Raw genomic sequence first — 22,771 nt, 5'->3', positions numbered from 1 at the left:
AATATTGATCTTCTTATTTCACAAAGAATGGAAATATATTGGAAACAGTTCAAAAAGGGTTGCTGCACTAATATGTGTCTGAGGAGGAAAAATTGGATAGATGAACTTGTGTCCACTGGAGTTTAGAAGACTCAGAAGTACCTTGATTCAAACAACTAAGATCCTGAAGATCTTCACAAATTTGATGTAGAAATTTAAAACCCGGAAGAAATGTGGTTGCTATAAATCAGAAACAAAAAAAGATGCTACTGGAAAAGCTCAGCAAGTCTGATAGCATCAAAGTTAATGACCCTCAGAAGGGTCACTGGACCCGAAACGTTAACTCTGATTTCTCTTCACAGATGCTACCAGGCCTGCTGAGCTTTTCCAGTCAACTTCTGTTTTTGTTTCTGACATAGAAATTTGCTTCCTTTTGTGGGAGAATCAATAATGATGAGATTCTATTATAAAAGGGATTGCCCTTTTAAGACAGAGATGAAGATAAAGGTTTTCTCTCTGAGACTGCTGAGTCTTTAGAACTCTCTTTCTCAAAAGGCAATGAAAGTAGAGTGTTTGAACATTTTGAATGCAAAGGTTGATAGATTATTGACAAACAAGGGGATGAAAAGTTATTTGAGGTAAACAAGAATGTGGAGTTTCAGATCAGCCACAATTTTATTGAGTGATAGAGCAGGCCTGAGGGGATGATGCACCTGCTCCTTATACATATATCCACATCGTCAGACTTCAGTTTTAGTGTTTGCAGTTTTTCTTATTGGCTTGAAATTCTATGGGCTGTTACAATTCATCCAGAGAGTTCTCATCCATCTCCTATGGCTTGAGACCTGAAAAAACCAATATAACTTAAGCCTCCTTAAAGTAATTGAATTGTGTTTGCATGGCATCAATCAGCCGAATTCAACCTAAGTTGATTTTTTTAAACAATTCTTTTCTTTAAAAGTGTTCAGGATTTGTAAAATCAATCCTGTGCATTTCTTCACAGTGGATACAATTATGCTGGCTACTTCTTTATTCTTCCTATTTCAAAGACAGTGTATCTTTTACAAAAGTGGCAGGTTCTTACAATAATGCTATTATTACAAAGATACATTTGTATCAAATATTCTAGTGAAGAAACAACCTCCATGAACAACTCTTTGCTACTGCTGCTGTTTCTAAAAATGACTCAACGTGAGAAGCAAAGAGATATAGGTAACAATATCTGGTACACATAGAAATATGCTTATCCAGTTTGCCTAGGACTTTCGGACTGGATAGTTTTATTTGATTTTATTGTGACTGAACTTCCCTTGGTAGAATTCTGTTAGTGTTAAAATGCCTGAATGAATATTCCCTGAGCTGATAGATTCAGAAATAAATCTCGCTGAGGCAGTGAGTCTTATTACAAATGATGTCAGCTAACCTGTTGTGCAAGAAAATTCTATGTTGAAAATCCTCACCCCCTCAGCAGGGATAGCCCCTCTGGTAAAGTCCTCAGCAATCTCCTATTAGCTCCAAAGTGTTCCTCACAGTAGCAGAACCTTGATTTGGGTTAAGAACTGCCACAGTCCCAGCAGGCCTCCTATTTGAACAGTTTGTCATGCACACATAATCATCGAGATATTTGCATAATTGCAGGCATCAGCATAAAGAATTAAATGATAGATGGTTCCAGAGATTTACTTCACATCAACGATTGTCCACAGGCAATGGGCAATCAAATGGCACTGGCTTCAAACTGGCATGTGACTCACAGTTACAAATGTTCATTTTTGAAAACTAGTGGAATTAAGGAAATTTATCACTATGGTGACTGGGTTTACATTCATTTAGCCATTACTGGAAGCTAAACAAGATTTATCAATCTTCTTGTTAAGTGGAAAAAATTTCATTTGAATAAGTGAGCAGAAAAAGCAACTATTATTAATGTCACAGCCAATTAATGTCCCCAGGTAGCAAATCCATTAGCATCTGGACTAATCCTGCAAAAATAAATGCTAATGGAACTTGAGGATGCAATATGTGGCTATGACAATAGTATATCACTGACCCATCAAAAACATATTTAGTTGATCATAAAATCATGTGACTATATATTGCTTGGTGGTTCTCTGTGCCTTGTCACTACTTGCCATAAATTGGGTTTAAAGATAGTCTGTTATAAGATTGTATTATTTTGGGATTATATTTTTAAATTTAGGGTAAAATCATGGGAGTTACATTTCCTGTACTAAAGTCTTCCAGTGGTAAACCTAAGTGGTTTGATCGTTAGACTTCAAAGGGAGGTCAAGCAGGTTTTACTTGGGGGGGAAGCTGTACAAATTACTAGGGACAATGGAATTGGCCTGTGTTAACAGTGCAGACAATTAGACTCCAAAATTCCTGAAAAGTATTGTGAATGTTGGGTTATAATCAATGAATATCAGGCAGACCACTGTTGGACACTGGGAACAATTGTGGACTGTGGGCTGTAGCTCCGTGCAGAGTGTGATGTGTGATAATTATAAACTATGAATGACCCTGTCATTGAAAGTCTAACTTCTCTATGAAAAGAAAATGGATTTTGGTTAATATACTTTTAAGTTTTTATCTTAAAATCTGAAATCTTTCAACAATCACCTGGAAGTTTTTTTTTAAATGTTATAATTTTTCATGGGGATCATAGCATGTTAGATATAAATCTATACAAAAACAACTCAGAATACATATCAAGTGGAAAGAAAAGTGGACACTGAGAAGGGAAGAGAAGGAAACAGGCAACAGTAGGGATGGTGGGAAAAAATGCTAAAAAAAAGTAGCAGGACTTTGAAAACTTAGGAGAAGCAGTAAGTCACAGTTGTTTAGAAGAGAACTGGATGGATAGGGGTATGATGACTGAAAGGACAGCCATTCCTGCTGATCAGTGGGTAATGATGAAGTCACCACCAGGAATATCTGTTCAAGTGCAGGCTCAGAAGTCCTCTTTGGTTCTGAAGTCAGTCTTCCAGTGTCCAACACTTTGAAAGACTTCTAATGTGACTTCTCTGTTCAAGAAGGGGCCAAGACAGAAAGCAGGAAACTATAGCCACTTGACCTAACATCTGTCATTAGGAAAATGCTGGAGTCCATTATTAAGGAAGAAATAGCAAGACATTTAGAAAACCTTATCAGAATCAAATAGAGTCAATATGCTTTTGTGAAAGATAAATCAGGTTTTGACAAATTTGCTGAGTTATTTGATGATATAATAAGCAGAATTAATAAAAGGGAACCAGTGGATCTAGTATATTTAGATTTCTAGAAACATCTGATGAAGTGCTACATAAAAGGTTATGGAATGCAAGATAAGAAGGAATTAAGGGCTAAGGGGAGAATGCGGGTAAGTGGAGTTGAAATGCCCATCAGCCATGATTGAATAGCGGAGTGGACTCGATGGGCCGAATGGCCTTACTTCTGCTCCTATGTCTTATGGTCTTATGGTCTTAGGAACACACGGTATTCAGGTAATGTGTAAACATGGATTGAGGATTGGTTACCACACAGAAAACAGATAGTTGGGTTTAATCAGTTTTCTTCAAGTGCCACAAGGATCAATCTCCTAAGGGTTCGACTATTTAGTATCTACATTCAGGACTTGGAGAAGGGCCAGAATGTAAGATATTCAATTTTGCTGATGATACTAAAATAGATGGGAGGATAAGCTATGATGAGGACAAAGAATCTGCAAAGGGGATATAGATACATTGAATGATTAGGTAAGAGACTAGGTAGATGGAGTTTAGTGTAGGGAATTTTGAGGTTATGTATCTTGGTAGGGAGAATGAAATGGTAGACTCCTGGCAAATATTCAAGCTACTGAAAAGAAGACAGAGGACCTTAGAGCTTGATTTATATTCCAGAGGGAACTGAAAGACTGCTGTGTGCTCTGTTTCACAGAGAGATGGCTCACTCCTGCTACACCTGATTGTGCCTCACAAACTGAGGGTTTCTCAGTTCACCGAATGGACCACTTGGCATTCTCAGGTAAGACAAGGAGCTGTGGGTCTACCTCCTAGTGCTCAGACAAGGTGATCCTGGTGAGTTACTTCTCCCAGGACCTAGAATATCTTACAGTAAAATGCCATCCTTACTACCTGTAGCACGAGTTCACTTCTGCTATCCTGACAGCTGACTATATCCCACCTTGTGCAGAAATAAAGAGTACACTTGTCGAAGCACACAATGCTATAAACAGACTTGAGACAGAATACCCTGCGACCTTGTTCATTTTAGCTGGTTACTTCAACCAGGCCAACCTAAAGAGTGTGCTACCAAAATAACATCAACATGTCTCTTGTCTCACCAGAGGTCCAAACATCCTTGAGCATTGCTATACAACCACCAAAGATTCTATTACTCTATCCCCAGTCTGCATTTTGGAAAATCAGATCACACGCTGTGCTCCTCCTCCTGGGTGACAAGCAGAAACTGAAACGTGTGGACCCAGGACAGGAAATAGTACAATGTTACCCTGAGGCAATGGAAGGGCTTCTATGGGACAGCTTAGAGTGGGTGAACTCTCATTAGTATCTGTGTGAAAAGTATAGAACAATATTTTTGTGAGGCTTTGCTCTTATTTGTGTGATCAACTATCAAAGTGTCGCTTCTTTCCATTCTCAAAATTTGATGATCTTATTTGATGAGAAACCATAAGCCCAAGTCTTTTCTTTCTATTAATAAAAAGCACTTAATCTATAAGCAGTAACTGCATTTTAAAATTAAGGTTTGAGTGACTATAGAACTCCCTGCCTCAGAAGGCAGTAATGTTGAGGCCACGGACTATTTTTAGGGCAGAGGTAATAGATTCTTCTTAGTCAAGGGAATCAAACATCACTGGGATTAGATGGGAATGTGGAATTCAGAACACAAGCAGATTAGCCATGATCTTTTTGAATGGAGGAGGAGGCTTGATGAAATAGCTAAGATCTTCTCCTAATTCATATGCATGTTGATGTGTATGAAAGCATGGTGACAGCATAGTTAGCAACAAACTGAAGAACAAATTATTCTCTATCCTTCATCCAGATCAATTGGATTATCTGAATGCAGTACATGAAGAAATCCAGAACTCCACATCAATATAGAAACCAAGTTATTCTCCATGATATGGGCAAGACTATTATCTGGCCCTCCTTGTAATTGTACAAGTCTCCACACTTGGCCTTCCTCTGTGCAATGACTATTAATATTCCAGTTACAATTTTAATGGTTGTTTTAAACAATAGTATTGAGTTAATTTTCTATTATGTTATCTTGTTTTCCTAGCATACTATGCTAAGAAGAACATTTTTAACTTGCACCATATTTTTTTTTGCAAATAGCTCCATTGCATCAGATACTGTCTTTTCATGGATTAATCTAATGTTTGTTCATAAAGGTGTAAATCACTTAGTTCAATGCAACAATGGTCCAAAAGCCAAACGTTTCACCTTCAATTTTGTTCCACAGAGGGATGGGGCAAAGTGTTTAATACAAACCCAATGCTTCCCACGCACTGCTTGATTTAAGTGCTAGGTTTTAGAATTTGTTTTAAAAATTTGTGTTAACATACTTCTTGGATCTTTCTCATAGCTAGAAATTGTTACATCAGTTGGAATAGAAAACTGAATCTTGCGAGAAATCAATTTTGTGTCATTTCAGTTGAGTTCAGGATAGTTTCTCTCTGAAAGGCCAAGCTAGTTACCTTGCATGATCATCCCCAAGACGCCTTAATAACCACGTACCATACCATTACGCATAACCGCACATTGAGTGCTAGCCTGATTCACCCATTTGAAAGTTCTTATCACTGCTGGGGTTTCATGGCACTGGTGAAATATTCAAAAGGCTATTGTGCACCCAGTCAGGCACTGGGAGATAAGGGGAAATTGGTGCCCTGCTTTGTGGACAGTAACCTGAAAGTCCTGGTGGTTCAGAAGAGGGCCATCCTCCTCCCCCATGACAATTGGTGGAGGCCATTATTCTAGACCCCGCCAGCCTGGTCTGAGGTTATTACCCAGATCTCAACTGTTTGGAGGAATATCCAGCATATAGGAAAAAGGTCAATAACTTTCTCAGCCCTGCCAGGGTAAGTGCTATCATCTTCTTTCTGCTACCTTGCACTCACTATATCTCTGTTACTGCACCCATCTCTTGCCAAGGCTCATGTTCTATTACTCCCAATATTTCATGTAATATCTTCCCTCAGTCAGTCTCACCCACCCCAATTAATAATAATCCTGCATGGCCTCTCTGCATTCTGCTCACTCCACCACCTGCACCAACACTAACAGCTTTGTTCAGCACTTTCATTTTAGTCACTCCCTCCTGTTGTCTCACTCCAGGAGAAGCAGCCCCACAATAGGCCTAAAACAGTCAAGACAGGTGGTAAGTGTCTAACATGTGAATCTTCGCTGCCAATGACCTGGACCCCAAGCTGTCACCTGACTGTACCCAAACCCCTGGACTGATATTGGATGAGGTTCTTAATATACTGTACTGGATCCCCTTGCCTGAAAGGTGCCTCCATTGACTTGACTAAGGTATACTCCCCTTAGACTTTCAAACATGGCCAATTGATTGATGCTGAAAATGTGTTGCTGGAAAAGCACAGCAGGTCAGGGTGATAGGCCAGGTCAGGGTGATTGGAGGGTTCCTCCAGCCGTCGTGTTGCTATGGTCTGGTGATGTCTGACTATCGCCAGACCATAGCAACACGACGGCTAGAGGAAGAGCGCCTCATCTTCTGCCTAGGAACCCTCCAACCACAAGGGATGAACTCAGATTTCTCCAGTTTCCTTATTTCCCCTCCCCCCACCTTGTCTCAGTCCCAACCCTCGAACTCAGCACCACCTTCCTAACCTGCAATCTTCTTCCTGACCTCTCTGCCCCCACCCCCACTCTGGCCTATCACCCTCACCTTAACCTCCTTCCACCTATTGCATTTCCAACGCCCCTCCCCCAAATCCCTCCTCCCTACCTTTTATCTTAGCCTGCTTGGCACACTTTCCTCATTCCTGAAGAAGGGTTTATGCCCGAAACGTCGATTCTCCTGCTCCTTGGATGCTGCCTGATCTGCTGCGCTTTTCCAGCAACACATTTTCAGCTCTGATCTCCAGCATCTGCAGTCCTCACTTTCTCCATTTGATTGATGCACATGCATTGTGCTTGGTGTGTAAGTGTCTCACACATACAGCAAGTGTAAGATTAATGTAGCACGATGCCATGCAGCAACATATGCACTTCCTCAAACCGATGGCTACTTTCAACCATGACAAGCAGCCTGGCTTTGTGTCTGCACTAAATTTCAAGGCAGAAGTACTGTAAGTCAGAAGTTACATCTAACAGAGAGTACAAAGCACAAAAAGCCAAGGTAAGGAAAAGCAGAGATGCTGTGAGGATCTAAGTATGCTCAAAGTGACTGAATGCAACACAGCAGCTGGACAGCTGTGAGATGCTATCTGGTTCAATCCATGAGATGGGTGCTTAACCCTCTGTGCAATGTGTCCTTGCAGCAGCGTTGCAATGAAAAGTGTACTCCAACATGCAGCATTTAAGAGCAAAGCCAGTGAAAGTGGATTGGAGGTGGGTTATCAGTATGCAATGAGGCTAACAATGTCTGTAGATGGGCAATAGGTTTGGTCATTGCCAATGGAATATTTCCTGTGATTCAGGTAACAAGTGTCAAAGATGGATGTCTCAAATGGCAAGTGATAAGCCAGAGTCTCAGGTACCCACTATGACATGGAAAACTGCATATTGATCAAGCAAGGTTAAGAAAGATTGAGGATGAAAATGGGTGATAATCCATGAAAACAGGCCTCTCAACACTCACTAGCAAGAATCTCATCTCACTATTCAACACTTCGTTGGAAAATGATGCTCACTAAAAGATTAAGGCTTGTGTAAGCTTTTTTTCAATGGGAGGGTGGGATTGTGTTAAGTTGTAATTACTACCAAAGAGTTTCTCTGTCATTGAAAATTCAGAGAAGATTTACAAGGATGTGCCAGGGTTGGAGGATTTGAGCTATAGAGAAGTGTTGAATAGTCTGGGGCTGTTTTTCCTGCAGCGTCATAGGCTGAGGGGTTACCTTATACAGGTGTATAAAATCATGAGAAGCATGGATAAGATAAATAGACAAAGTCTTTTTCTTGGGGTGAGTGAGTCCAGGACTAGAGGACATAAGTTTAGGGTGAGAGGGGAAAGATGTAAAAGAGACCTAAGGGGCAACTTTTTTCATGCAGAGGGTAGTACATGTATGGAATGAGCTGCCAGAGGAAGTGGTGGAGGCTGGTACAATTGCAACATTTAAAAGGCATCTGGATGGGTATATGTATAGGAAGAGCTTGGAGGGATATGGGTTGGGTGCTGGCAGGTGGGACTAGATTGGGTTGGGATAGCTGGTTGGCATGGATAAGTTGGACTGTAGGGTCTGTTTCCGTGCTGTGCCTTTCTATGACTCTATGACTTTATGACTCTAAGTGTGGAGTTTCTTTCCTTTGAAATGTAATTGAATTAATTAGACATTTGATGAAAGCAAGGGCTAGACATTGAATGTTCCTGCCAGGTATATTTTCAGTGGCCAGGACAAGTTAAACAGGTCAAATTGTTAGCCCACAAACTTCCTACCCATTCCTTTCATTCCATAAAAGGGAAGATGGCTGGATGCTGAAATTGGTAGCTTGTCTATGAATAAATAATTCAAGGTTAATTGAGTTTGACCCTGATATTACCCTGTCCATGTCATAATGAAGTTGGTGCAGCTAGTCAGGTGGAATTGGGCAGAAGCTACTTCACCTGACGAAGGGAAAACACTCTGAAAATTTGTGATTTCAAATAAATCTGTTGGACTATAACTTGGCGTCGTCTGACTTCCAACCGTGTTCACCTCAGTCCAACACCGGCACCTTCACATCATATCATTGGGCAGGGTTCTTTGCCCATTGTGGGTATACCAGTGAATATAATGCCTGTCTTCTTTCTTACCTGCCTCCAAAAGCAATGCATCCAACCAGCTCCCGGGTTATCTGTGGTCACTTCCAAAATATTAAATAGTCACCTTCAAAATCCATGTCATTGTTTCCTCTTCTCACTTTTATGCCATTTCATTTTATCCATGATTCCTAAGAAGAGATTGCAAGCCATTCCTTGTCATAGACGACACTTGTGTCCTTGAATCAATTGTTCAGAGGTAGATGAGGACCACTAACTTGAATCCTCCATCACGGTGGTTAGCACTGCTGCCTTACAGCGCCAGAGACCCAGGTTCAATTCCCGACTCAGGCGACTGACTGTGTGGAGTTTGCACGTTCTCCCCGTGTCTGCGTGGGTTTCCTCCGGGTGCTCCGGTTTCCTCCCACTGTCCAAAGATGTGCAGGTCAGGTGAATTGGCCATGCTAAATTGCCCATAGTGTTAGGTAAGGGGTAAATGTAGGGGTATGGGTGGGTTGCGCTTTGGCGGGGCGGTGTGGACTTGTTGGGCCGAAGGGCCTGTTTCCACACTGTAAGAAATCTAATCTAATCTAATCTAATCTAATCACTTTGCCTTCCTACCATTTGGGAAAACTCTTCTGCTTTTACCTTGCATGGCAGGTTCAGCTGAAATGGGGAGCACTGAGAATTATGAGCAAAATTCAACTCAAGCATTCTGTGACAGAAATGTAAATATTCAAATATGGCATACCACAATTGCACAAGTCATTCAAGGGCATATAATAGTTAACTGATGAAAGCTGAAGAAAGATTTCAACTGTACTTTTCAACTCAAACTTCAGAAAAAGAAGCAACTCTTCACACTCAAGAATGAGTTTATCTTATTTTGAGCATGTCAGGTTGCATAGGTGAGTCTATTTATACGCAGGTCAGAATACAATGCAGAACAATATAAAGGAGCTGTTTGTAAATCTAGGAAACAATTACACATTGGATCTTTAAAATTACATCTTTGTATGAGATTGTATTCATACATGTAAGCATTCCTAAATCAAACGTTCATATGTTGGGGACCCCTGTATAGTGCTGATGATCCTTGATATGCAAATCACATACCCCATCCACTATAAGTTCTGCTGTGCAATGCAAAGTGTTCATAAAAACCACTTGAATAGTGAAGTAGAGTTAAAAATAAATTAATTACATCTTGCAGGTCCAAGGTTTGCATTTGAACATTTTTGTTTTGTGATCTTAAATGTCCAGTTTGTTTTATTTATTCAAAGTTTGTGAGAAGATTTGTAGCTCGGGTGCTCGTTGCTGTGGTTCTGTTCGCCGAGCTGGAAGTTTTTGTTGCAAACGTTTCATCCCCTGTCTAGGTGACATCCTCAGTGCTTGGGAGCCTCCTGTGAAGTGCTTCTGTGGTGTTTCCTCCGGCATTTATAGTGGCCTGTCCCTGCCGCTTCCGGTTGTCAGTTTCAGCTGTCCGCTGTAGTGGCCGGTATATTGGGTCCAGGTCTATGTGTTTGTTGATGGAGTTTGTGGATGAGTGCCATGCTTCTAGGAATTCCCTGGCTGTTCTTTGTTTGGCTTTCCCTATAATGGTAGTGTTGTCCCAGTCAAATTCATGTTGCTTGTCGTCTGCGCGTGTGGCTACTAAGGATAGCTGGTCGTGTCGTTTCTTGGCTAGTTGATGTTCGTGGATGCGGATCGTTAGCTGTCTTCCTGTTTGTCCTATGTAGTGTTTTGTGCAGTCCTTGCATGGGATTTTGTACACTACATTAGTTTTGCTCATGCTGGGTATCGGGTCCTTCGTTTTGGTGAGTTGTTGTCTGAGAGTGGCTGTTGGTTTGTGTGCTGTTATAAGTCCTAGTGGTCGCAGTAGTCTGGCTGTCATTTCAGAGATGTTCTTGATGTATGGTAGTGTGGCTAGACCTTTGGGTTGCGGCATGTCCTTGTTCTGTTGTCTTTCCCTTAGGCATCTGTTGATGAAATTGCGCGGATATCCAATACACACAAACGAAGTTGCATCAAGACACTGCAGCAGACCAGAACTGCAAAAAGAGGAAGAGGAACACCTATACAAGGTATTCGCAAAAAACGGATATCCGCGCAATTTCATCAACAGATGCCTAAGGGAAAGACAACAGAACGAGGACATGCCGCAACCCAAAGGACTAGCCACACTACCATACATCAAGAACATCTCTGAAATGACAGCCAGACTACTGCAACCACTAGGACTTATAACAGCACACAAACCAACAGCCACTCTCAGACAACAACTCACCAAAACGAAGGACCCGATACCCAGCATGAGCAAAACTAATGTAGTGTACAAAATCCCATGCAAGGACTGCACAAAACACTATATAGGACAAATAGGAAGACAGCTAACGATCCGCATCCACGAACATCAACTAGCCACGAAACGACACGACCAGCTATCCTTAGTAGCCACACACGCAGACGACAAGCAACATGAATTTGACTGGGACAACACTACCATTATAGGGAAAGCGAAACAAAGAACAGCTAGGGAATTCCTAGAAGCATGGCACTCATCCACAAACTCCATCAACAAACACATAGACCTGGACCCAATATACCGGCCACTACAGCGGACAGCTGAAACTGACAACCGGAAGCGGCAGGGACAGGCCACTATAAATGCCGGAGGAAACACCACAGAAGCGCTTCACAGGAGGCTCCCAAGCACTGATGATGTCGCCTAGCCAGGGGACGAAACGTTTGCAACAAAAACTTGTTTTATTTATTTTGAATGCAGTTTAAAACATAACAAGGATATAATGAATGCAAACAATGGATTGGTCATGATTGCTTTAACCATCATTTGTAATGTTCTTTCTTGGGGAAAAAAACTGCTGTATCAGCACCCTGCAATTTGGTACAAGATGGTTGGCAACATTCAATCAACGGATACATGATTAATGCAACTGAACATAGCAGGGCCTCAAATTCAAACATTTTAACTTCACCCTCAAAAGAAAAGACAGTAACCTACTGCCCCAACTACATGTGGTGGCAGCCATTTCGTCTCATTCTTGCACAGCTGATTGAGTATGGAGCAAAGGTGGAAAGTTTTCTACCTTGTGTTCTCGTGGCTGTGCTGCAGGTTCCACCTGAGGTGCAGGATGATCCCTACATTTCCTTTTTATGCTGCTGACCCTGTATCTGCAGTGTGCTTTCAGCTCCATCCTCAATCTATTCAACTCTTTTATTGAATTGTTAATGTTCTCAATTTACCCTGAGAGCCCATGGATTTATCAAGTCTCATGCCCTTGTTGAATCATAGATTCATCAAATCATATAACACAGAATAGGATCATCACCAAAATTATGCTAGTGCCCACACTAGTTCCTCTTTCCCACACTAGGCTCTTAGCCTTGAATATTTTGTAACTTTAAGTGTTCATTCAAGTACTTTTTAAATGTTATAGAGTCGTACAAGTTATAGAAATGTACAGCACAGGAACAGATTCTTCAGTCCAACTTGTCCATGCTGACCAGATATCCTAAATTAATCTAGTCCCATTTGCCAACACTTGGCCCATATCCCTCTAAACCCTTTCTATTCCCATTCAGATGCCTTTTAAATGTTATAATTATACAAGCGTCCACCACTTCCTCTGGCAGTTCTTTCCATGCATGCACCATCCTCTATGTGAAAAGGTTGCCCCTTAGGTCCTTCTGAAATCTTTCCCCTCTCACCGGAAACATATTCCCTCCCTCCTTGTAAATCTCTTCTGAATCTTGTCAAGTTTAACAAATAAAAACCTAAAAAGCTATTTTTCTAGCTACCATCAGTTCTGAGGAAGGGCCATTGGACTCTTCACAGAAGCTGCCAGATCTGCTGAGCTTTACCAGCATCTTCTGTTTTTATTTCAAGTTTCACAACATCTTTCCTATAGCAGAGGGATCAGAATTATATGCAGTATTGGATGTAGGTTTCCTCCCTGAGATGGAAGGTTCATTTTCAGACGTTTCGTCACCATACTAGGTAATATCTTCAGTGAGAATCCAGACGAAGTACTGCTGATGATTTCGGCTTTCTATTTATATGTTTAGGTTTCTTTGGGTTGGTGATGTCATTTCCTGTTCTTTTCCTCAGGGAGTGGTAAATCAGGTCCAAGTCATGTGTTTGTTGATAGAGTTCTGGTTGGAATGCCATGCTTCTAGGAATTCTCGTGCGTGTCTCTGTTTGATTTGTCCTAGGATGGATGTGTTGTCCCAGCCGAATTGGTGTCCTTCCTTATCTGTATGTAAGGATACTAGTGAGAGAATGTCATGTCATTTTGTGGCTAGTTGATGTTCATGTATCCTGGTGGCTAGTTTTCTGCCTGTTTGTCCAATGTAGTGTTTGTTACAGTCCTTGCATGGTATTTTGTAAATGACCCTCTCTCACTAATATCCTTACATACAGATGAGGTAGTACACCACTTTGACTGGGACAACACATCCAACCTAGGACAAGCCAAACAGAGACAAGCATGAGAATTCCTCAAAGCATGGCATTCCAACCGGAACTCTATCAACAAGCATATTGACTTGGACCCGATTTATCACCCCCTGAGAAAAAGAAAAGGAAATTACATCACCACAGGAAATGACATCACCAACCCACAGAAACCCAAATATATAAATACAAAGCAGGAATCATCAGCAGTGCTTCATCCGGAGGCTCACTGAAGATGTTACCTATGATGATGATGAAAAGTCTGAAAATGAACCTTCCAGCTCAGCGAGCAAACCTTCGTACAGAACCTCAGCCTGAGCAACAATCTTCTCAAAACTTGCTAATATGCAGTATTCCAAAAATAGCCTAACCAATGTCCTATACAGCTGCAACATGACTTCCCAACTCTTATACTCTATCCACTTTCAAGGAACTATTTTGTGAGGTTTCCTGTTTCAACTACCCTCCCAGTGCATTCCAGATCCCACTTCCCTCTAGGCGAAAAAGGTTTTTCCATTAAACCTTTTCACTTTCATATTGTGCCCTTTATTGTTGGTTATACACTGTACTCAGGTAAAGGCCTAAGTGATCATGATTGTGGCAACTCCCCTTTCCAAAGCTTCCTGTTACTTCCTATGCTCTATGAAATCCCTCTGTTAGATTTTCAATTGCTTTCTTTCACTGTAAGCATTCCCTCAGTCTCCATGTCCAATGAACCCCATCCCCAGACCTGAGCTTGCCAATTTCCCTCAGATTCCTTGGACCCATCCCTTGATAGAACCCCTGACCATTAATGCTCAAATCCCAGGACTGACCATGGCCACTCTGGATTGCCTTGGCTGCACTGCTCTGATTGAACATGGCCCAGCTTCAGGTCTGATGTTTCCACAGTACTGAACTGGCCCACCTGTCATGCTTAGATTGGTTGTATCTGATCTGCAAGATGTGGTGATCATGGTTCAATCCCTAGACTTCAAGCACATGGATCCCCAGGCTGTAGTAGGACCACCGCTAATCCACTGGAACAGAATCGGATGAGTGCACTCCTGACTGATAACATTCAGATATGGCTGTTTAATTAAAGCCCATATGATGTGTTTCACACATAAGCTGCTCACCCATGTGATAAGTACAACACTGGCAACACCAACATGGTCACCTTTTGGCTATTCCGAACCATGGCGAACTGCCTATATCTCCCTCTGCAATAAGAAACCAATACAAGTCATAGAAAATAAAAGCCTGTAACTGAACACTGAAGATCGTAATCTGTTAAAAAAAAAATGCAAATCTCACAGACTGGCAGGCTCCCTTTATTTATTTCTCAGCCCCCCTTCCCCCTCTCCAGTCCTGATGTAGGTTCCTCTCTGAAACGTTGACTGTCCTGCTCCTCTGCTGCTGCTTGACCTGCTTTGCTTTATCCAGCTCCAAATTTTATAGACTTTCACATTCCAGTATCTGCAGTCTGCACTGTCTTCAAGCCTTCAAGTCAGTGCAAAATGAGTGAGTGCTTACAAATGAAGCTAAACCACACCTATGTAGATGCGTGAGCTATATGCATGTCTTAGTGGACAAAGTAATCAACCAGAAGGATGTAACTCATAAGCATCCCTGAAATACACACTACCTCAGCCCTTCAGGACCTCAGTTTGGATTTCAGGGATACTTGTTGATCTTGAGGCTGTTTGATGATGATGGAAAGGACAGTATCCTTGGAGTACATGGGCATGTTGTGGTGAATGCAGAGTTGGATGAAAGTCTGGCAAAACAAGCGGCGAGTTGCTGCCACTAGGTTATATCTCTGATTTTCTTGTCAGGAATTGGCACTGTCCAGATTCTCAGCGATAGGGGAGGAGGATTGGGAGCTCATGGAAGTGAGGAGAGTTGGGCAAATAATATATTACAAATGCCTGGAAATAAGTTAGTCACCATACATTAGTGAGATTCTGAACTCAATGTTTAAATGTTCAACAGGAAAAGAAGTGTGTTTTTTTTCTCAACATCAAGATTCTGACATTTTTCATGCTTGCCATATTTTCTAAACTTCCTCATCACTGATCACATTGCTGAAGGGAGCAGAACATTCCACCTTATGCTTCCTCTTATCTAGTTGGAAATCTAGAATGGAGTGTAGAACTAGAGGAAATGGGTTCAAAGGTATCACCCATAAAGACAGAAATATGAAGATTATTTTTCTCTCAGCAAGTCATCTGTCTTTGGAACAGTCTTCCTACAAGAGTAGTGGAAGCAAAGGTTATTAAATGTTTTTGAGGCAAAGGTCTTCATTACCAAGGGAGTTAAAGGTTACGAGAGTGAGGCTGGAAGGTGGGATTGAGGCCATTGTCAGTTCAGCCATGAACTTATTCAATGACAGAGAAATCTCAAAGACTGAATGATCCAGTCCTCTTTCTAATTCATATGCTTATAGTATGCTCATATGAAGGGTTACCTCATGACACTATGGTGCAATCATTGGTCCCAGAGTGACCTTTACAAATTGTTCTTGTTTCCATCTTTCAGCCAGTGATGTTGCACAACAGAAAACAAACTAATCAAAAGAAAATAATTTGTAAAGCACTTACTTAAAAAAATTACTTATCATGCATATGTACAATAGTGAGTAAAGAGATTATTAATAGTTATACTAATTGGAATTTCATTGATGTTAACTGTTCCTTTAAAGGAGACAAAATGCTTTGGTTTTCTCTCAGGTCCTTTGTCCCTAGATGCTATTTTCCTCTTTGAACATTCTTCAACTTTGTTGTTAATTACAACAAAGCGTACAACATCTTCATAAATTAATCATTATCAGTTACCTACATTAAAGCAAGTTATGTACAACAACTCTAAAGATCAGAGTCTGCTTGTTACTATTTGCATCATTTGAATGCAGATTCAGAAGTACAAAGGTGCAATCAATGAATTTCAAACATCAGTTTTTAAAAGGGTGAGGAATAACATTAAGGTTAGCAATCTACTATATTCCATCAAATAATATTACTGTTGTGCAGAAAGTCTTAAAATATACCTCTTGTAATCATTTCATGCCAATTTAATATTGAAAAGAAAATAATCTTACCAGATTCCTTCACTTTTCTTTGTCAGTCCTGGAATGTAAATAATTAATAATTTTTCTTCCTAGTTACTAATAAAAATTCTGGATAACCCCATCTTTTAAATTGCACTCACATTCAATATTAAGTGAAAGAGAGAAAAGAAGATCTCAAACTTTCTTAGAAGGCAAGCATTCACTTTTTCCAAGTAGGCTGAATTGCTTTGAGGCACAGTGTTCAGTGCTCAGAGGTTTGCATCAGGTCATACACTTTTGCAGAAGCTTTTAACTCTGCGTCTCACATTTCTACTGAATAGTAGTCATCCATTTAAAGATATTTTCTCCAGCTATTTGACAGACTATATGGGCAATGATTTATGAGGGTCTTGCATAGAAACAAAAAAAAATGAAGAAGCCCGACACTGATTTAACTGAAAGCTGGCGCTGCATCATAAATGGAGTTATTTTACTCGGCACTGTCAAAGCTGGGCAAAATTTACAGCCCCTCCAGGCTCTGAGTCTGCAGGGATGTTGGTGACAGGGAAAATCTCAGACATCTCCCAAACTTCTTTTTCTTTTCTCCTTAAAATGTTGTTATATAGTAACTTTGGTGTCAAGGGTCTGGCGAAACACAGCTGTTAATAATCTCACATTTTCAATAATGCTTATTCTGAAGGGCAAGGACTGTAAATTTGAAATGTAACAATGAAGATGAAAGGTAATTGTGAATTATCTTGACTGTTTTGCTTTCTGTTGCTTAAATAAACTGGATTTCTTGACATAAATGGAAAAATATAGTACAAAGTTGCACTTGAGAAGGAATAGAGTACAAATCAAAACAATTTGTATTATCTCGACATAAGTCATTAATCTGGCTATCTAATCAAGGGACGCTTTTTCCAGTCTTCGGGAGTTATGATTCAAATAGCAAAGAAAATTCAAGGGAAAAGCAATAAAAAAAAGCTGTTGAGCAATTCAATTACCCGATAGGATGGAATAGCTAGATTGAAGGTATTTTCTCTTTCATAAAAATAGTGATGTTATTATCATAGTACTTTCAGGACGTAGAAGCCAAAGTTTAGTTCATTATCATTCTAAGCCATTATTCATAGAAGGTAATTCTGAATTTAGGAAAATCAGCTTATTTCACAGAACACTCTGACACAAGACGAGATGTGAACCGAACAGCAGCTTCAATGTATACCAGTAGGTGCGGGGTATTCTCTGCTGATATTGTCAATCTATTGACTGACTAAACTAGGGCAAGGTCTTTTGAAAGCAGCAAAGGATGCTTTTGGAAAGCAAGCTGCAGTAGCGAGTGAAATAGTGATTGAAGAGTAATAATGGATGGCAGGTTAGTAGGCTGATTAAAGGACTTCACCAGCTGCCTTGAATGACAATCAGCCTGCCTGCCCTCAATTCACTAGCACAGTACAGGGTGCCATCCATTAGAACTTAATTACAAATCTACATCTATTTGCTAGAAAAGGTTATTTTCATTTTAAAAGTTCAAGGAGGTTATGCCATAGATTTTATAGATTCCCAGTGGAACCTTATAGATTAGATTGGGTATACCATTACTATTTTTTGTGAGGCATACTGGGCCAGAACAGTTGGCCTCTGAACTATTCACTTAACATCAAACAAAACTGTGTGAACAAGTTATATAAACATTGTGCATGCTCCGTTCAGTAACAGGGGCTTATTATCATTAAAACTTGGATGTTTCCTTCCATGTGAAAATTACACAAGCAAATGGAAAGTGGGAAATAAAGCCACTGGATAATTTTCTAACTGAGATTATTTTGCTATCTTTGAAGATTTGAGCAACCAAGCACTGGAGATCTACTTAATGAAAAACCAGGAACTGCGAGGACAGAAATTTAAAATTTAAACTGAAATTGCTGGAGAAACTGAGCAGGTCTAGCAGCATCTGTGGAGATAAAGCAAAGTCAACATTTGGCATCCAGTAATACTTAGTCAGAGCTAGTAGTAGCTAGGAGAAGGTAGCATAAATGCTGGTGATGGAGGAGGATCAAAGAAAGGCAAAGGTATAGGTAAAGGACAGGTGGAGATGGAGCCAAGAGGGAGAGAAGGACAGTTAAGCAAACACAGGGAAAAATAAGGATATGCATGTTTCAGAAAAACTGATAATGGGAACCATAATTCAGTAAAAATGGGTTGGCTGTGTTGACAGCAGCCTAGAGGATGCCAAGGCTTGAGTTGTGGGGATGGGTAAATGACATGAAAGAAAGTGTTCAGGTCTTAAGAAATTTGAACTCACTATTGAGTCCTGAGGGATGCTGTATTTCCAGTTTGCGCTGGGCCTGCCTGGAGCACTGCAGCAGGCCTGAGACAGAAATGTTGGCCAGAGAACATGGGTCTGTTGAAGTGGCAGGCAACTGGAAGTCCACAGTCACTTTTGTGGACAGAACATAGGTGTTCCATAAAGTAATTGCATAACCTGCGTGTCATCACTCTACTGCTCTACTGAAGGGCAGAATGGCCTACTCCTGCACCTATTGTCTATTGTCTTGTCTTGTCTGCCCATTCTTATTAGCCTTTCTCCTTCCCTGACACACCATTATTCATCCTTTTGTTTACCAACTGTCTTTCTCTCCCTTTGGGCTCTGTCTCCACCTATCTTCCTACTTCTTTATATTCCCACCCCTGGTCTTTAGTATCTATACTACCATTTCCTAGCTATTAACAGTTCTGATAAAGGGTCACTGAACCCGAAATGTAGACTCTGCTTTCTCTTCACAGATTCTGCCAGACCTGCTAGGTTTCTCCAGCAATTCCTATTATTGTTGTGACTGGAGATCTACTCTTTGCTGCATATTATAGTCACAGAGTCATAGATTCAGTCTATCAATTCTGAATTGGTAGTTGTGGATCATGGAATAATGAAACTGGAATGATGTGGAGCTTGTTCTCATACGGAATAAGAAACTTAAATACATTACATTTTGAAAAAGACTAAATCTTTCTGATATATTGAAAATGCAAAAATCCACAAAGCCTTTGCAATTTTTTTAAACCTGTGAACTAATAACAGTGCAGCAGGAAACAAACTGGCTCATTTCCAAGAAGCATTCATTGGGTAATAGGTAAAAATAAAATCACTATCATCCCATAGGCTGTTCCCTTATTTGAGAGAAACAACTGGTGGTGGTTTAACCTCAGGGTCACCACACCTCAGGCTGGGAGAGGCTGAGAAGGAGAGTCCTTCATATTAATCTGAGCTGGTGTAGGAATTGAACCCACACTGTTGGTATCATTCTACATTGTAAGCCAGCCATCCAACCAAGTTTAGTGATCTCTGTGTTGGAAGTAAGTACCTAAATCTCATTACTACGGATGTGTAAGGGTTGCTTTGTGGATGCATCATCATAACGGATGGGAGTGGGTAAGAATATTTTATCAAGAAGCAACAAAGCTGAAAATGAAATATGTACTTAAGAGGGAAATCAGGAGGGCAAAAACGGGGACATGAGATAGCTTTGGCAAATAGAATTAAGGAGAATCCAAAGTTTTGACAAATACATTAAGGACAAAAGAGTAACTAGGGAGAGAATAGGGCCCCTCAAAGATCAGTAAGGCGGCCTTTGTGTGGAGCCGCAGAAAATGGGGGAGATACTAAATGAGTATTTTGCATCAGTATTTACTGTGGAAAAGGATGTGGAAGATATAGACTGTAGGGAAATAGATGGTGACATCTTGCAAAATGTCCATATTATAGAGGGGGAAGTGCTGGATGTCTTGAAACGCATAAAAGTGGATAAATCCCCAGGACCTGATCAGGTTTACCCGAGAACTCTGTGGGAAGCTAGAGAAGTGATTGCTGGGCCTCTTGCTGAAATATTTGTATCATCGATAGTCACAGGTAAGGTGCCAGAAGACTGGAGGTTGGCTAACATGGTGCCACTGTTTAAGAACGGTGGTAAGGACAAGCCAGGGAACTATAGACCAGTGAACCTGACCTCGATGGTGGGCAAGTTGTTGGAGGGAATCCTGAGGGAAAGGATGTGCATGTTTTAGGAAAGGCAAGGACTGATTAGGAATAGTCACCATGGCTTTGTGCGTGGGAAATCATGTCTCACAAACCTGATTGAGTTTTTTGAGGAAGTAACAAAGAGGATTGATGAGGGCAGAGTCGTAGATGTGATCTATATAGACTTCAGCAAGGTGTTCGACAAGGTTTCCCCATGGGAGACCGATTAGCAAGGTTAGATTTCATGGAATACAGGGAGAACTAGCCATTTGGCTACAGAACTGGCTCAAAGGTAGAAGACAGAGGGTGGTGGTGGAGGGTTGTTTTTCAGACTAGAGGCCTGTGACCAGTGGAGTGCCACAAGGATCGGTGCTGGGTCCCCTACTTTTTGTCATTTACATAAATGATTTGGATGCGAGCATAAGAGGTACAGTTAGTAAGTTTGCAGATGACACCAAAATTGGAGGTGTAGTGGACAGCGAAGAGAGTTACCTCAGAATACAACAGGATATCTTGACCAGATTGGCCAATGGGCTGAGAAGTGGCAGATGGAGTTTAATTCAGATAAATGCAAGGTGCAGCATTTTGGGAAAGCAAATATTAGCAGGACTTATACACTTAATGGTAAGGTCCTAAGGAGTGTTGCTGAATAAAGAGACCTTGAAATGCAAGTTCGTAGCTCCTTGAAAGTGGAGTTGCAGGTAGATAGGATAGTGAAGAAGGCTTTTGGTATGCTTTCCTTTATTGGTCAGAGTATTGAGTACAGGAGTTGGGAGATCATGTTGCGGCTGTACAGGACATTGGTTAGGCCACTGTTGGAATATTGCGTACAATTCTGGTGTCCTTCCTATCGGAAAGATGTTGCGAAACATGAAAGGATTCAGAAAAGACTTACAAGGATGTTGCCAGGGTTGGAGGATTTGAGCTACAGGGAGAGGCTGAACAGGCTGGGTTGTTTTCCCTGGAGCGTTGGAGGCTGAGGGATGACATTATAGAGGTTTGCAAAATTATGAGGGGCATGGATAGGGTAAATAGAGAAAGATTTTTTTCCTGGAGTAGGGGAGTCCAGAACCGGAAAACATGGGTTCAGGATGAGAGGGGAAAAAAATTAATGGAACCTAAGGGGCAACTTTTTCACGCAGAGGGTAGTGCATGTATGGAATGAGCTGCCAGAGGAAGTGGTGGACGCTGGTATAATTGCAACATTTAAGAGGCATTTGGATGGGTATATGAATAGGAAGGGTTTGGAGGAAATGGGCCGGGTGCTGGCAGGTGGGACTGGATTGGGTTGGAATATCTGGTCGGCATGGACGGGTTGGACCAAAGGGTCTGTTTCCATGCTGTACATCTCTATGACTCTATGACTCAATTAAAAGCTCTCTTGCTGAACAAATTAGTACTCAGAAGAATTATGTCTGAAATCATTATTTTATAGACAATGGAAAATAAAAATGGCAGGGTTCAATAATTGCGAAATAATTAAATATGTAATCTTACATAGGTACACATAATCTCAATGGTTTTGATATCTGAGCAGGCTGCATTTGGCTGGAATGTATAATGTTCAAATTATAATCATTAAAATGTTTTTAAGAAACACAGCAACTTAATTTCAGATCCTTTTAGTAGAGAAATTCAAGTGGAGATTTGGTAGAAGTATTTTATGAAATTTTGACAGAATAAGTCAGAAGAAATTTATAAAATTCCTACAGTATGAAAGCAGACCATTCAGCCCATCAAGTCCACACTAACCCTCCAAAGAGCATTCCACCCAAACTCACCACATCCCTACAACCCTGCATTTTCCATGCCTAATCCACCTAGCCTGCCCATCTCTAGATACTATGGGCAATTTAGCATTGCCAATTCACCTAACATTTGGACTATGGAAGGAAACCAGAGGATCTAGAGGGATTGCATACAAGATAGGAGGAGAATGTTCAAACTCCACATAAACAGTTACCCCAGGCTGGAATCTAACCAGGGTCTCTGGTGTTATGAGGCAGCAGTACTAATCACTGAACCACAGTGCAGCCTGAAATGGCTCCCTTAAGCAGAAGGGTAATTATTACAACGCCCAGATTTAACACAGATGGAATACTCTACATTTTCCTGAATGAGTGCCACTTCAATATTCAAGTGGCTTGCTTCAATATAATCATGTTATGGGCTTGTATAGAGTTGTAAAAGCAAACCTGGTGAATTGGTGAGTTGCATTCTGAGATAGGAAAAAGGAGCCCAACATCCACAATGGTTAACATTTGCTCCCTTCACCGTTGAAGCATAGCAACAGCAGTGTGTACCACTTACAAAACGAATTGCACCATCTCACCAAGGCACCTTC

The sequence above is a fragment of the Chiloscyllium plagiosum genome, unplaced genomic scaffold, assembly GCF_037043375.1.
Source record: "Chiloscyllium plagiosum isolate Xiang-an unplaced genomic scaffold, Cpla_swu_hap1 HiC_scaffold_1, whole genome shotgun sequence".
NCBI classification, from domain to species: domain Eukaryota; kingdom Metazoa; phylum Chordata; class Chondrichthyes; order Orectolobiformes; family Hemiscylliidae; genus Chiloscyllium; species Chiloscyllium plagiosum.
This window is presented reverse-complemented; position numbering follows the sequence as displayed.